We start from the raw sequence: 14,062 nt of genomic DNA, 5'->3' as shown, positions 1-14,062 counted from the left end.
CCGCAGAGTTGTTAGGTGTCTTTTTCCAGCTATCGACTTAAAATCTCGGCTCGGTCACATAGTACGTCTGCTATGCGGCAAACTGATTTAAACGTGAGGTTCTTTGCACATCTCCCACTAAACCAACATGTAAGGCCCATTTAAGCTTTTTTATCCACAGTTCAGATTTCAAATTAACTTGACTCGGTTATTTGAATTTTAATAAAATCGTCCTAGTTAGAACTTGTGCCTCTCTGTGGAGCCAGCAGAAGTGTACGGTAAACCACTCAAAATGTGAGTGCTAATTAGCATGCGGCTAAGTGCTCTTTGCTGTTGACGTATGGCGAGACAAACACTCCAAACACTCCACACAAGAGCGCTTGGGCGAGCGTGCGGCGGCATAAGGCGCCTTGGACGACTGTCAGTCCAAATCAGGAGGACACGTCCGACAAGATGCTTGCCGCGGGGAACACTTAGCGCCAATCAGGCGACGCGACTCGCTATCAGCGCTTGGGTTGATTGCCCCGGTGGCCGCCGCCGGCTGCCATTCTTATCAGAAGTCCGCATCGGCGGGGCCAAATTGGAAGTCGCCACTTGTGTTGACTCGTGAGTGAACAAGTCGTTCAAAAGAACGAATCTTTTCAGTGAACGTGAGTGAACGGATCACTTCCTGAAGTTATTTGTTATTTTTTCAGTTCATGACTTCAACCAACATGCATTGACATAACTTATCCCACACCCTAGGTGTCGGGAATGCGCATCGAAGCTGCTGCCACCTCACCGTAAAACAAAACGAGTTCACGAACGAGTCAGTGAATTGTAATTCCCGTTCACCAACTGTACCTAATGGAGTGTCCGAGTGACGTCACAGATCAAACAGCCAATCAGAAAGTGGGGGTGAGGGCGGGTGTGGCAGCAGGGGGGGCCCCATTTCAAAACACACCTGATTCTATGATCAGGCTCCTGCAGAACGTGAGGATGAACTGATCATTTGAATCAGGTGTGTTTAACGAGGGAAACTTGGAAAACATGTAGGAATGCGGCCCTTGAGGACTGGACTTGGACACCCCTGCCTTACACTGAGTGCCAAAAGTCCCAATGATGGTGAGCAGCAAGGGGGGGCCCCATTTCAACCCCTTACACTGAGTGCCAAGCAGGGAAGAAATGGGTACCATTGTTATAGTCACTGGTATGACTCGGCAGGGGTTTGAACCCACAACCTCCCAATCTCAGGGCGGACACTCTCCTCTTAGGCCACTGAGCTGGTAAACACTTCTATCGTAGTATAAAACTTATAGTCGTTTTTAAATAACGTGTATATATACGCCTAAATATTGTTATCCAATATATCTACTGCAATTTCACATTTCAGATTGCTGGTTTGAAATTTGCTTTTAATGTTATTATTTTTAATAAACATTTATGTTAAAACTTGTCTGGCGTCTTATTCCTTGTTTTTATATTCGCCAATTAAAACATAAAAATCAGACATTTGGTTAACTGCTTTATATGACAATATGTGTAGGTACACTACACGAGGTTAAAAAAAAAAGAGAATAAATAAATGAATAAAGGGTTAATTGCACAACAACTGCATTTCCTCACACCTGGGATGGAACCAAGCTCTTACCGAGCTAGAGTTTGAGTCACTAACCAGTCGGCTATGTCGACCGGCAGTCTACAATTGCTTGCACTGTTTTGTACAAGTGATGTGCATTCCAGTTCTCGTGAACTGAAGCTTTAGAATTGGTTCACTCAAAATAAAACCATACATGTTCCATCCACTTCCATAGGGTAGTGGTTAGTGCTATGGGCTTTCGCCGCAGCGAGCCGGGTTCGAATCTCAGTGGGACCTAAAAAATTTGATCATAAAAAATTTGCAACATTGTTGCAACATATGTAACCATATAACGATACACTTCCTTAGGGTTAGGTTTAAAGTTAGGGTTAGAGCTAGATTTAGGTTTAGAGCTAGGACTAGCGTTTGGGTTAGAGCTTGGGTTAGGGTTGGAGCTAGGTTTAGGGTTTAATGCTAGGGTTAGAATGAACTAGGGTTAGAGCGAGGGTTAGGGTTAGAGCAAGGGTTGGGATTAGGGTTAGAGCTAGGGTTAGGGTTAGAGCTAGGGTTAGAGCTAGGGTTAGGGTTAGGGTTAAAGCTAGGGTTAGGGCTAGGGTTAGGGCTAGGGTTAGAGCTAGGGTTGGGGTTAGGGTTTAATGCTAGGGTTAGAGTTAGGGTTAGAGCTAGGGTTAGGGTTAGAGCTAGGGTTAGCGCTAGGGTTAGGGTTAGAGCTCGGGTTAGGGTTTGAGCTAGGGTTAGGGTTAGAGCTAGGGTTAGGGTTAGAGCTAGGGTTAGTGTTAGAGCTAGGGTTAGGGTTTGAGCTAGGGTTAGGGTTAGAGCTAGGGTTAGGGCGGGGGTTAGAGCTAGGGTTAGGGTTAGACCTTGGGTTAGGGTTAGGGTTAGAGCTAGGGTTAGAGCTAAGGTTAGGGTTAGAGCTCGGGTTAGGGTTAGAGCTAGGGTTAGGGTTAGAGCTAGGGTTAGGGTTAGAGCTAGGGTTAGGGTTTGAGCTAGGGTTAGGGTTAGAGCTAGGGTTGGGGTTAGGGTTAAAGCTAGGGTTAGGGTTAGAGCTAGGGTTAGGGCTAGGGTTAGAGCTAGAGCTAGGGTTAGGGTTAGGGTTAAAGCTAGGGTTAGGGCTAGGGTTAGGGCTAGGGTAAGGGCTAGGGTTAGAGCTAGGGTTGGGGTAAGGGTTTAATGCTAGGGTTAGAGTTAGGGTTAGAGCTAGGGTTAGGGTTAGAGCTAGGGTTAGCGCTAGGGTTAGGGTTAGAGCTCGGGTTAGGGTTTGAGCTAGGGTTAGGGTTAGAGCTAGGGTTAGGGTTAGAGCTAGGGTTAGTGTTAGAGCTAGGGTTAGGGTTTGAGCTAGGGTTAGGGTTAGAGCTAGGGTTAGGGCGGGGGTTAGAGCTAGGGTTAGGGTTAGAGCTTGGGTTAGGGTTAGGGTTAGAGCTAGGGTTAGAGCTAAGGTTAGGGTTAGAGCTCGGGTTAGGGTTAGAGCTAGGGTTAGGGTTAGAGCTAGGGTTAGGGTTTGAGCTAGGGTTAGGGTTAGAGCTAGGGTTAGAGGTAGGGTTAGAGCTAGGGTTAAGGTTGGGGTTAGAGCTAGGGTTAGGGTTAGAGCTTGGGTTAGGGTTAGAGCTAGGGTTAGGGTTTGAGCTAGGGTTAGGGTTAGAGCTAGGGTTAGAGGTAGGGTTTGAGCTAGGGTTAGGGTTAGAGCTAGGGTTAGAGCTAGGGTTAGAGTTAGTGCGAGGGTTAGGGTTAGAGCTAGGGTTAGAGCTAGGCTTAGGGTTAGAGTTAGAGGGTTAGGGTTAGAGCTTGGGTTAGGGTTTGAGCTAGGGTTAGAGTTAGAGCGAGGGTTAGGGTTTGAGCTAGGGTTAGGGTTAGAGCTAGGGTTAGGGTTTGAGCTAGGGTTAGAGATAGGGTTAGGGTTTGAGCTGGGGTTAGGGTTAGAGCTAGGGTTAGGGTTTGAGCTAGGGTTAGAGCTAGGGTTAGGGTTTGAGCTAGGGTTAGAGCTAGGGTTAGGGTTTGAGCTGGGGTTAGGGCTAGAGCTAGGGTTAGGGTTTGAGCTAGGGTTAGAGCTAGGTTTAGGTTTAGAGCTGGGTTTAGGGTTAGAGCTAGGGTTAGGACTACCGTGTATGGTAGTTTTTTTTTTTTCCCCCAAAAAAAAAAAAAAAAAAAAAAAAAAAACCTACCATACACGGTAGTTTTTGTTTAAACTACCATTTATTGGTAGTTTTTTTTTTTTTTTTTTTTGGGAAGGAAAAAAAAAAAAAAACTACCGTGTATGGTAGTTTTTTTTTAAACTACCATTTATTGGTAGTTTTTTTTTTTTTTTTTTTTGAAGGAAAAAAAAAAAAACTACCATACACGGTAGTTTTTTTTTCCCAAAAAAAAAAAAAAAAAACTACCATACACGGTAGTTTTTTTTTTAAACTACCATTTATTGGTAGTTTTTATTTATTTATTTATTTTTTTTTTGAAGGAAAAAAAAACCGTGTATGGTAGTTTTTTTTTTCAAAACTACCACGTATGGTAGTTTCTTTTTTTTTTTCAAAAATAAAGCGTTTCATTTTTTTTTTTTTTTTTCCCTTCCAAAAAAAAAAAAAAAAAAAAAAACTACCAATAAATGGTAGTTTAAAAAAAAACTACCGTGTATGGTAGTTTTTTGTTTTTTTTTTTTTCCTTCCAAAAACAAAAAAAAAAAAAAAAACTACCAATAAATGGTAGTTTAAAAAACCGTGTAGTTTTTTTTTTTTTTGGGGGGGGAAAAAAAAAAAAACTACCATACACGGTAGTCCTAACCCTAGCTCTAACCCTAACCCCAGCTCTAAACCTAGCTCTAACCCTAGCTCAAACCCTAACCCTAGCTCTAGCCGTAACCCCAGCTCAAACCCTAACCCTAGCTCTAACCCTAGCTCAAACCCTAACCCTAGCTCTAACCCTAGCTCAAACCCTAACCCTAGCTCTAACCCTAACCCCAGCTCAAACCCTAACCCTATCTCTAACCCTAGCTCAAACCCTAACCCTAGCTCTAACCCTAACCCTAGCTCAAACCCTAACCCTCGCTCTAACTCTAACCCTAGCTCAAACCCTAACCCAACTTCTAACCCTAACCCTCTAACTCTAACCCTAAGCCTAGCTCTAACCCTAGCTCTAACCCTAACCCTCGCACTAACTCTAACCCTAGCTCTAACCCTACCTCTAACCCTAGCTCTAACCCTAGCTCAAACCCTACCTCTAACCCTAGCTCTAACCCTAACCCTAGCTCAAACCCTAACCCTAGCTCTAACCCTAATCCTAGCTCTAACCCTAGCTCTAACCCTAACCCAAGCTCTAACCCTAACCCTAGCTCAAACCCTAACCCAACTTCTAACCCTAACCCTCTAACTCTAACCCTAACCCTAAGCCTAGCTCTAACCCTAGCTCTAACCCTAACCCTCGCACTAACTCTAACCTTAGCTCTAACCCTACCTCTAACCCTAGCTCTAACCCTAGCTCAAACCCTACCTCTAACCCTAGCTCTAACCCTAACCCTAGCTCAAACCCTAACCCTAGCTCTAACCCTAATCCTAGCTCTAACCCTAGCTCTAACCCTAACCCAAGCTCTAACCCTAACCCTAGCTCTAACCCCAACCCTAACCCTAGCCCTAACCCTACCTCTAACCCTAGCTCTAACCCTTATCCTAGCTCAAACCCTAACCCTAGCTCTAACCCTAGCTCTAACCCTAGCTCTAACCCTAACCCAAGCTCTAACCCTAACCCTAGCGCTAACCCCAACCCTAACCCTAGCTCTAACCCTACCTCTAACCCTAGCTCTAACCCTAACCCTAGCTCAAACCCTAACCCTAGCTCTAACCCTAACCCTAGCTCTAGCTCTAACCCTAGCTCTAACCCTAGCATTAAACCCTAACCCTAGCTCCAACCCTAACCCTAGCTCTAACCCAAGCTCTAACCCAAACGCTAGCTCTAACCCTAGCTCTAACCCTAACCCTAGCTCTAACCCTAGCCCTATCTTTAACCCTAGCTCTAACTCTAACCCCTAACCCTAGCTCTAACCCTAACTCTAGCTCTAACCCTAGCCCTAACCCTAGCTCTAACCCTAACACTAGCTCTAACCCTAACTCTAACCCTAGCTCTAACCCCAACCCTTGCTCTAACCCTAGCGCTTACTCTAACCCTAGCTCTAACCCTAGCTCTAACCCAAACCCAAGCTCTAACTCTAGCTCTAACTCTAACCCCTAACCCTAACTTTAAACCTAACTCTAAGGAAGTGTAGCGTTATATGGTTACACTGTGTTGCAAATTTTCTATGATCAAATGTTTTACGTCGCACTGAGATTCGAACCCGGCTCGCTGCGGTGAAAGCCCATAGCACTAACCACTACCCTATGGAAGCCTTGCTCTCAGTGGATGGAACATGTATGGTTTTATTTTGAGTGAACCAATTCTAAAGCTTCAGTTCACTTGAGAACTGGAATGCAGATCACTAGTACAAAACAGTGCAAGGATTTGTAGACTGCCAGTCGACATAGCCGACTGGTTAGTGACTCGAACTCTTGCTCGGTAAGATCCCAGGTGCGAGAATTTACCTTGATGTGCTTTTGTTGTGCAATTAACCCTTTATTTATTTCTTCTTTTTTTTTAAAAACCTTGTGTAGTGTACCTATTGAAGGTGTACCTACACATATTGTCATATAAAGCATGATTAAGCTGATTTTTATGTTTTAATTGGCGAATAAAGAAACAAGGAATAAAACACCAGACAAGTTTGAACATAAATGTTCATTAAAAATAATAATATTAAAAGCAAATTTCAAACCAGCAATCTAACGTGAAATTGCAGTAGATATATTGGATAACAATATTTAGGCGTACATAGGTATACACGTTATTTAAAAATACGATAAAAAATAAATAAATAAAGACGAAAGTGTAGCGAACGATTTGGTGAACGATTCTTTTGAACAAATATTTTGAGTGAACCGATTCTAAAGATTCAGTTCACTTAAAAGAACTGGAATACACATCGGTCGTACAGAAGAGTGCAAGCTATTGAATACTGCCGGTCGAAATTGCCAACTGGTTACTGACTCGGGCTCTTACTCGGCAAGAGCTTGGTTCTATCCCAGGTGCGAGGAAATGCTTTTGTTGTGCAATTAACCCTTTATTTATTTATTCATTTATTTATTCTCTTTTTTTTTAACCTCGTGTAGTGTACCTACACATATTGTCATATAAAGCAGTTAACCAAATGTCTGATTTTTATGTTTTAATTGGCGAATATAAAAACAAGGAATAAGACACCAGACAAGTTTTAACATAAATGTTTATTAAAAATAATAACATTAAAAGCAAATTTCAAACCAGCAATCTAATGTGAAATTGCAGTAGATATATTGGATAACAATATTTAGGCGTATATAGGTATACACGTTATTTAAAAACGACTATAAGTGTTATACTACGATACAAGTGTTTACCAGCTCAGTGGCCTAAGAGGAGAGTGTCCGCCCTGAGATTGGGAGGTTGTGGGTTCAAACCCCTGCCGAGTCATACCAGTGACTATAACAATGGTACCCATTTCTTCCCTGCTTGGCACTCAGTGTAAGGGGTTGAAATGGGGCCCCCCCTGCTGCTCACGATCATTGGGACTTTTGGCACTCAGTGTAAGGCAGGGGTGTCCAAGTCCAGTCGTCGAGGGCCGCATTCCTACATGTTTTCCAAGTTTCCCTCGTTAAACACACCTGATTCAAATGATCAGTTCATCCTCACGTTCCGCAGGAGCCTGATCATTGAATCAGGTGTGTTTAACGAGGGAAACTTGGAAAACATGGAGGAATGCGGCCCTCGAGGACTGGACTTGGACACCCCTGCTCTATTAGGTACACCGCCATTTTCAGGTTCGCGAAGATTCACGAGTGAGTAACAGACAGCGTTGCTGTTATGCCAGCCGACACACGTTATGCCGACATTGATGTTTTAATTTTGTATTTGTTGGATTGATGTATTTATACCGAATGTGTTTGTGTTTGAATAAAAGGTTGAAAAAAAATCCGTATGCCGACATTTATTTAGGAGGACACCAACTCATATATCAACGTAAAACACATACATATTGTCATATAAAGCAGTAAACCAAATGTCAGATTTTTATGTTTAAATTGGCGAATAGAAAAACAAGGAATAAAACACCACACAAGTTTTAACATAAATGTTTATTAAATAATAATAATAATAATAATAATATATATATTAAGCAGTTAACCAAATGTCTGATTTTTATGTTTTAATTGGTGAATATAAAAACAAGGAATAAAACACCACACAAATTTTAACATAAATGTTTATCAAAATAATAATAATGAAAGTAAATTCCAAACCAGCAATCTAATGTGAAATTGCAGTAGATATATTGGATAACAATATTTAGGCGTATATATGCGTACACGTTATTTAAAAACTACTATAAGTGTTACAAAATAAAGATTACCCAAAGAGAAGCATAATCTCCCCGTTTTTGCATAACGGCGCATCCCTTCATGCAATAAAGTTAGCCGTTAGCTTGGAGAAAACGTGTATAAAACAAGTGGTGTTTCAGTGAGTGGTTCTTTCTTCCCTTGGCAAATCGTAAATCTACATTCTGGCTTACAGAGTTCACGCCAGGAGGGAGACGCAACACGTTCACTGACTGATCCGTTGATACACGGGAAGGAAGGCAGTTCACCCATTGACTCGTTCGCGAACGGAGAAGTCAGGATTCGTTCCCTCACTGATCCGTTCTCGCGATGAACTGGAAACACAAATCACTCACTGACTCGTTCGCTCACAGATCCGTTCGTTGGTGAACGGGAAATGCAATTCATGACTCGTTCGTGAACGGGAAGTTGCGTCATTTTCTTCTTCGTTTTGTTTTACGTCGAGGTGGCATCAGCGTCAATGTGCATTACCGACACCTACTGGTTGAAGTCATATGAACTGAAAAAAAAAAAAACCCGAATCACTTTAGGAAGTGATTCGTTCACTCTCGTCAACTGAAAAGATTCGTTCTTTTGAAGGAATCGTTCACTCGCGAGCCAACACTAACAGATATAAAAAGTAGCCCCCCCCCCCCGTTCAAACGTTTGGTCTTTGTGATGAGAGAAAAAAAATTATCATTTGAAAAATAATCCAAACGAGACAATGGTTGCAAATGTCTGCACACCCTCTTCTATATGTTCACAATTGAACAATCGCATTCCAATCAATTCCAGACGCAACTCTCGTCATGAATTCAAAGGAGTCAGCCCTGCTACCATACTAGCAAAGTTGGAAAAGTTCATTCCGACGCGCAAACACACACATACGCCGCAATGTTAGCCCAGTCAAGATAAGTTGAATATTCATTTGTGTGCTCAGCCTGCAGCAAACAAGCACAACTCCAAAGCAAAGTCTTTCTTTTCTTTTGGGTTCGGAGAAAGAGAAGGAAAAAAAGGGGACGGCTTGCTGTGTGGACAAAGGCTAGCGGTCCGGACGGCAGATAAAAAACAAGTATGGCAGCATCAGGCCACGCTTTTATTTTCTCTTACAGTCAGCCGGCAGCAACGCGATGCACCCCCCCCCCCCCCTCCCCCCAAAGAAAACACCCTGCATAGATTTGCAGCCACACGCCGTGCGTGTCTACGCTCTTCATTGAATATTTATCATAGCCGTGCCTGCTCCATAAATATTGGGACACTTTTTTGCCTCTACACATCAGCGCAATGAATTGGAAGTGAAAGCAGCAAGATGTCCGGCGGAGACTTTTCAAAAGCAAAACAGGCGATGACGCAGTGGCGCTAAAGAGCCGTAATCAATGGTGGCGGCCTAATTAGCGAGGCTTTGTACCACGACGACTTTTCATCCTCATTAAGTGAGTCGGGATTGATGGCGCGCTCGACGCGTGTTCAGCATGTCGACATGCTAAACGCTTACATGCCACAAGAGGCCGTGCGCATGGGCGGGCAGGTGGGGGCATTTTTACCGCCGGGACTCTCGCTCCAGAGATTCGCTTTAATACAAAAGCTTGCGTTTGGCTGCATTTAGAAAATGCCTATCGTAAAATTACGAGATATTTCTTGTTTATTTTTAAATGACCAAATCAACAACTTTTCCCCACAAAGTTTTTCTTCCATTTTGAATTTTGTCACTCGAGCTCAAAATGGTACATTTTTGTAATCCAAAAACTATCTTTTAAAAATGATCTATCGATCTTTACTTTTTTCTCTTGTTAAATTTGATTTTGGTTTGCTGTTTCATAATAGTCACATCCAATCCGATATATAGATGTATTTATTTTTTCCAGTGCAGCACTTGAATTTTTCAAACCTTAGTAAAAGAAAATGCAATTGTTGACTTTTTGGAGTGGCTTGAATTGTGTCAGGATTGTCGAGCCGCATTGCAATGCGAGCGCCGAGTAAATCATCTATCAAAGGGCTTATTAAATCCATCAGCCAGGTTTAACGCGCCGGTGCAAATCCATCAGTGGCTGATGGGGGCCTTTTACGACACGGCGCCGCATCGGCGTTTGGCGCTACGTTATTTCTTTGAGCTTATTAGCCACAACACGCACGCATCCTCTCATCTCTTTTGCATATTTTTACATTCCGCCACCTAATCATTCCACTGCGAGCGCGCTCCTGGATTTAGTTTAAAGAAGTAAAAACAGTAGAAGAGCAAATTACCTGGCTCGCATTTAATTAAGTTTGACCAGGTGTCGAGTGGACGTCGGCGTAATCTCGCCGCATCTCCGGCCGGCTTTCTCCTATCCCGGTGAGACGTTCAACTTTGAAACCGCTCGCCCGCTGCATTATTCATGCCGCTGCCGCCACGAGAGCTTCTTCAAATGGCCTGTCGTTTCCTTTTACCTTCCATCACAATGGCCATATGCTGCACATGCCACGAGCGGGAGAAACAATTTGAGACTACGCCAAATGTGCTAAAAGTGTAAAGGGAGGAGCCAATGGCAAAAAACATTTAAAGATAATTAATTTATAATCTGGTGGAAAAGTACCTTCAAGAGACCATTTAACACGTGACTGTCCAATTTCTCTTCCCCCCCCCCCCCCCCAAAAAAAAAAAAAAAATCTTCTCATTCAAAAAACAAACATTGATTTTCTAGGCCAAGCAAATATTTTGATGGTCGGTAGCCGTCCCGGCTGCCTGGCCGCCCGTCCGTCATCCACCGCGTCCTCGCTCGCCCAACCAAGCAGTCAGGCAACATCTGGCAGATTGCGAACGGGCGCGGCGGCCGCATTTATCGCTGCTAAATGGCACCACGTGCCCGACAGCCGCAATGACGGCGAATTTACCTTTGGAAATTACAGGACGTTAATGAAATGCTTTCAAGGGAAGGAAATCCAGCCAATTTCATATTTTTTTCTCGCGCTTTACTTTTTTTTTCTCTCCTCCGCCGCCTTGTGGCAACACAATTGTTGACGAGAAGCAGCTCGGATAACAAACCGCATGCTGCTTCACTGAGACGTCGTGGCCTGATAAACAGATAGATTTGCATTTACTGGCTGCGTACGATTTCATTGTGATGAAGATGAAAGTATTGTCGCGTGCGTCGCGGCAAAAGGAAATTGCGGCAAGCGCGCAATCTTTCATAAAGACGGCGGCGGCAGATGCTGACAAGCGGGACGCGTCTTGTTTTGTCACGCTAATGATTCACGACGGCATCCAAATGTAGAAATGCAAATGTTTTTGGTTATGTCTTTGTGGGGTTGTAAAAGTTCTAAATGTGACCTCACGGAAGGGGAACAAAAATAAAAAACGAAGCGTCAGCTCAAATGTTGCCTGGCATCAGACAGACATTTGTGCACAGAAGGAAGGCTTCACCTCGCCAAAGCAATAAAAACGTACGACGTCCCGAGATGAGCGTCGTCGACAGATGCGCTGCGGCGTATTTATGAGGTGCGCACGTACGCACGCGCGCGCGGGTTGTCACAAACATCGGCGGGGTCGTTAATGGAGGCCGACAGCTTGGCTGCGGCAGAGGAAACGCACGCGGGACGGCGACGCTCGCGTCGTCTGATGCAACGCTAACACGGCGGCGCCTCCGCATTCCGAGCAGGCGAGTCAGCCAACTTTGCACTTTCTCAAGATACGAGCGCATTCACCTTTTTCATCCACTTGTTGACAGTGACAATCATAAGTTTGTAAAATGAGCCGCATACTGCTTCACCGCATTTTTTATGCCAAGTCGCCTCCTTTCCCGCTTAATTTGCGCTCCAGCTCAGCAACAACAATAGAAATGATCTCCCAAGGGCTGCTTTTAAACGAGTGCCATTTCTTTCTTTTCAACAAAGCTGCTCAGTGTCAACACGGCACGGCGCGCGGCACAACACGTCCCCCGGCCCTGCTTAGCATTCCGACGCGGGTGTTTCCTAAAGGTTAGCAAACCTAATTAGACATTTATGCGGGATCTTCAAAGGTCTCGCGGTTATTAATGATGTGCTACTCGGCCGCTGCCGCTGCATCGACAACGTCGACACGCCTCACAGCGTAGCAGGCGCGGCGAGCTCAATACTTGGTGGTGGTGGTGGTGGTGGTGGTGGGGGGGGGGGATCATCCCCACAGCTAAATGCCCCCCACCCACCCACGCATGCAGAGGTGCAAAAAAAAAAATCAGATGGAACGTGTCTGTCATAAGAGGATGCACCAAAACGTCTGAAGAAGCCCTGTCTGAAATTAAACAGGAAGTCAGCCATTTTGAACTGACGACCAAATCAAACCAGTAAAAAACATTAAAAATCAATTTTTGTTCAGCACTCGAAAGCAAATTTAAAGAGGGGTAGGCGTGGGCTCCTCCTTGCCAGTGCTTCTCATTTTGGAAAGTACTTAAGCACTTATGTCTCTCTCAGGCCTTTTTTCCCTGATGAACTCAACTTGATTGAATGAAGCCATCTTGCCGCCGTGTTTACAGCCGCTCTCTACGCCACGTAACCGGATTTGACAAGGCAGCAAAGCTCCAAGCCTGTCGAAATCAAATTCAATTTCCATGTATTACTTCCATTCGGACTTGAATCAATTACCAATGACAGCTAATTAGCCGTGCGCGGCGGCCATCGCTCTCCGCCGTGTCAAAGTCGACTAAATTCAGCCCGTGTCACCCGCTGTGGACACGGAAGGAACAAAAAAAAAAAGATTTTTTTTTTTTTTTTTGCCATGCTGCAGATTAGAGTAAGGAGACTTCACTTATCATCCACGAGTGTGTATGTGCGTGTGTAGGTGTGTGTGTGCGTGCACAAAGGAAAATAAGAAGTACTGAAAGTCATTTCTGGGTTCAAAAGAGGAAGGCGTAACTCACTTTTTTTTTTTTTTTTGAAGGATGACGCAGAGAAGAAAGAGTGAGCGCCAACCAAGCAGGGAACGCGTGGGCCCGCCGGAGCTTTTCAATGAGCTTTTTGAGCGATGTCCGGCACCAGCGTCAATCCTTCAGCGCCATGTCCTCTTTTTATCAATGACACTTTTCACGCCGGTCCCGAAGCCTCTGCCACCGAGTGGAAACGGCACATTATGGAAGCCGAAGACATGCACTGCTTAGCCAAGCATCCAACTTAGCCACCAAGCCGAATTGAACTTGATGAGGATTGCGATACGCGGGCTGCGCTCGACGTGCCGCCTCTGCTCATGCGATCGCGGCTGACGAGTAGGACTTAAAGAATCGATACGCGATAGAAGCTCGCCGTCCACTCCCACTCAAGTCGACATGGAGTCCGAGGGTCATCTCACAGCGTCCTAATCGCTTCTTGTTTTTCTCATCAAACTTGTCGACAAACTTTACGATACCGAGCAAACCAACGTGTGACGGCCAAGGTAGAAGCTAGTGGGCGAGGATAGAGAGCGAGCGAGTGGATATTTGGAGAGGCTGCCTCGAGTACGTCACTTGGATGCCCTTTGGCACCGGTGATTTCGGAATCACTATTTTAGCCACACAATGTAGTTAAGCGCCGCCGGCTTGGTTTTGTTTGCCGACACGATTTGGAAGATGTCCGTAATTTCACTCCTCATCGTTTTCCTTGATTTGACACACGCTGATCAATTTTTTAGTAGCTATCAACCAAATTGGACTCCTGACAACTTTTGCAGTGGCTATACACAAGACGGACATTTTCAAATACTTCTATTATGAGTCAGCGTAGAAAGGATAAAATAACATTGTTTTTCTATTACTGTCAAATGTCAAAACGGGTCCAAGGCAAGCGTAGGTGATGTTGAGCTTAAAAGGGGAGTTTTCCATCTGAAAATGAATCTCTCAGATCTCGGCGCCGAGATGAAAGCCGGCGTAATGGAGATAATTACACAAAGAAAAGGGCCCACGAGTTGAAATTAGATGCAGTATTGGCACGGGCCGAGGCTTTCCAAGGACAACGGGAGCCCAATGACTTTTTTTACACGGCGGCGTGATTGAAGGAGGACTTGAAGAGAAGTGTCACGGCCCAAATCGATCGCCTTTGTGCGGGTCCGCCGCCGCTGTCGCCTTGAAAGGCCCCTCTTGAGGTGAACCCCTGCGTCTTC

The sequence above is a fragment of the Syngnathus scovelli genome, chromosome 18 (genome assembly GCF_024217435.2).
Source record: "Syngnathus scovelli strain Florida chromosome 18, RoL_Ssco_1.2, whole genome shotgun sequence".
NCBI lineage: Eukaryota > Metazoa > Chordata > Actinopteri > Syngnathiformes > Syngnathidae > Syngnathus > Syngnathus scovelli.
Note: the sequence above shows the minus strand (reverse complement) of the source record.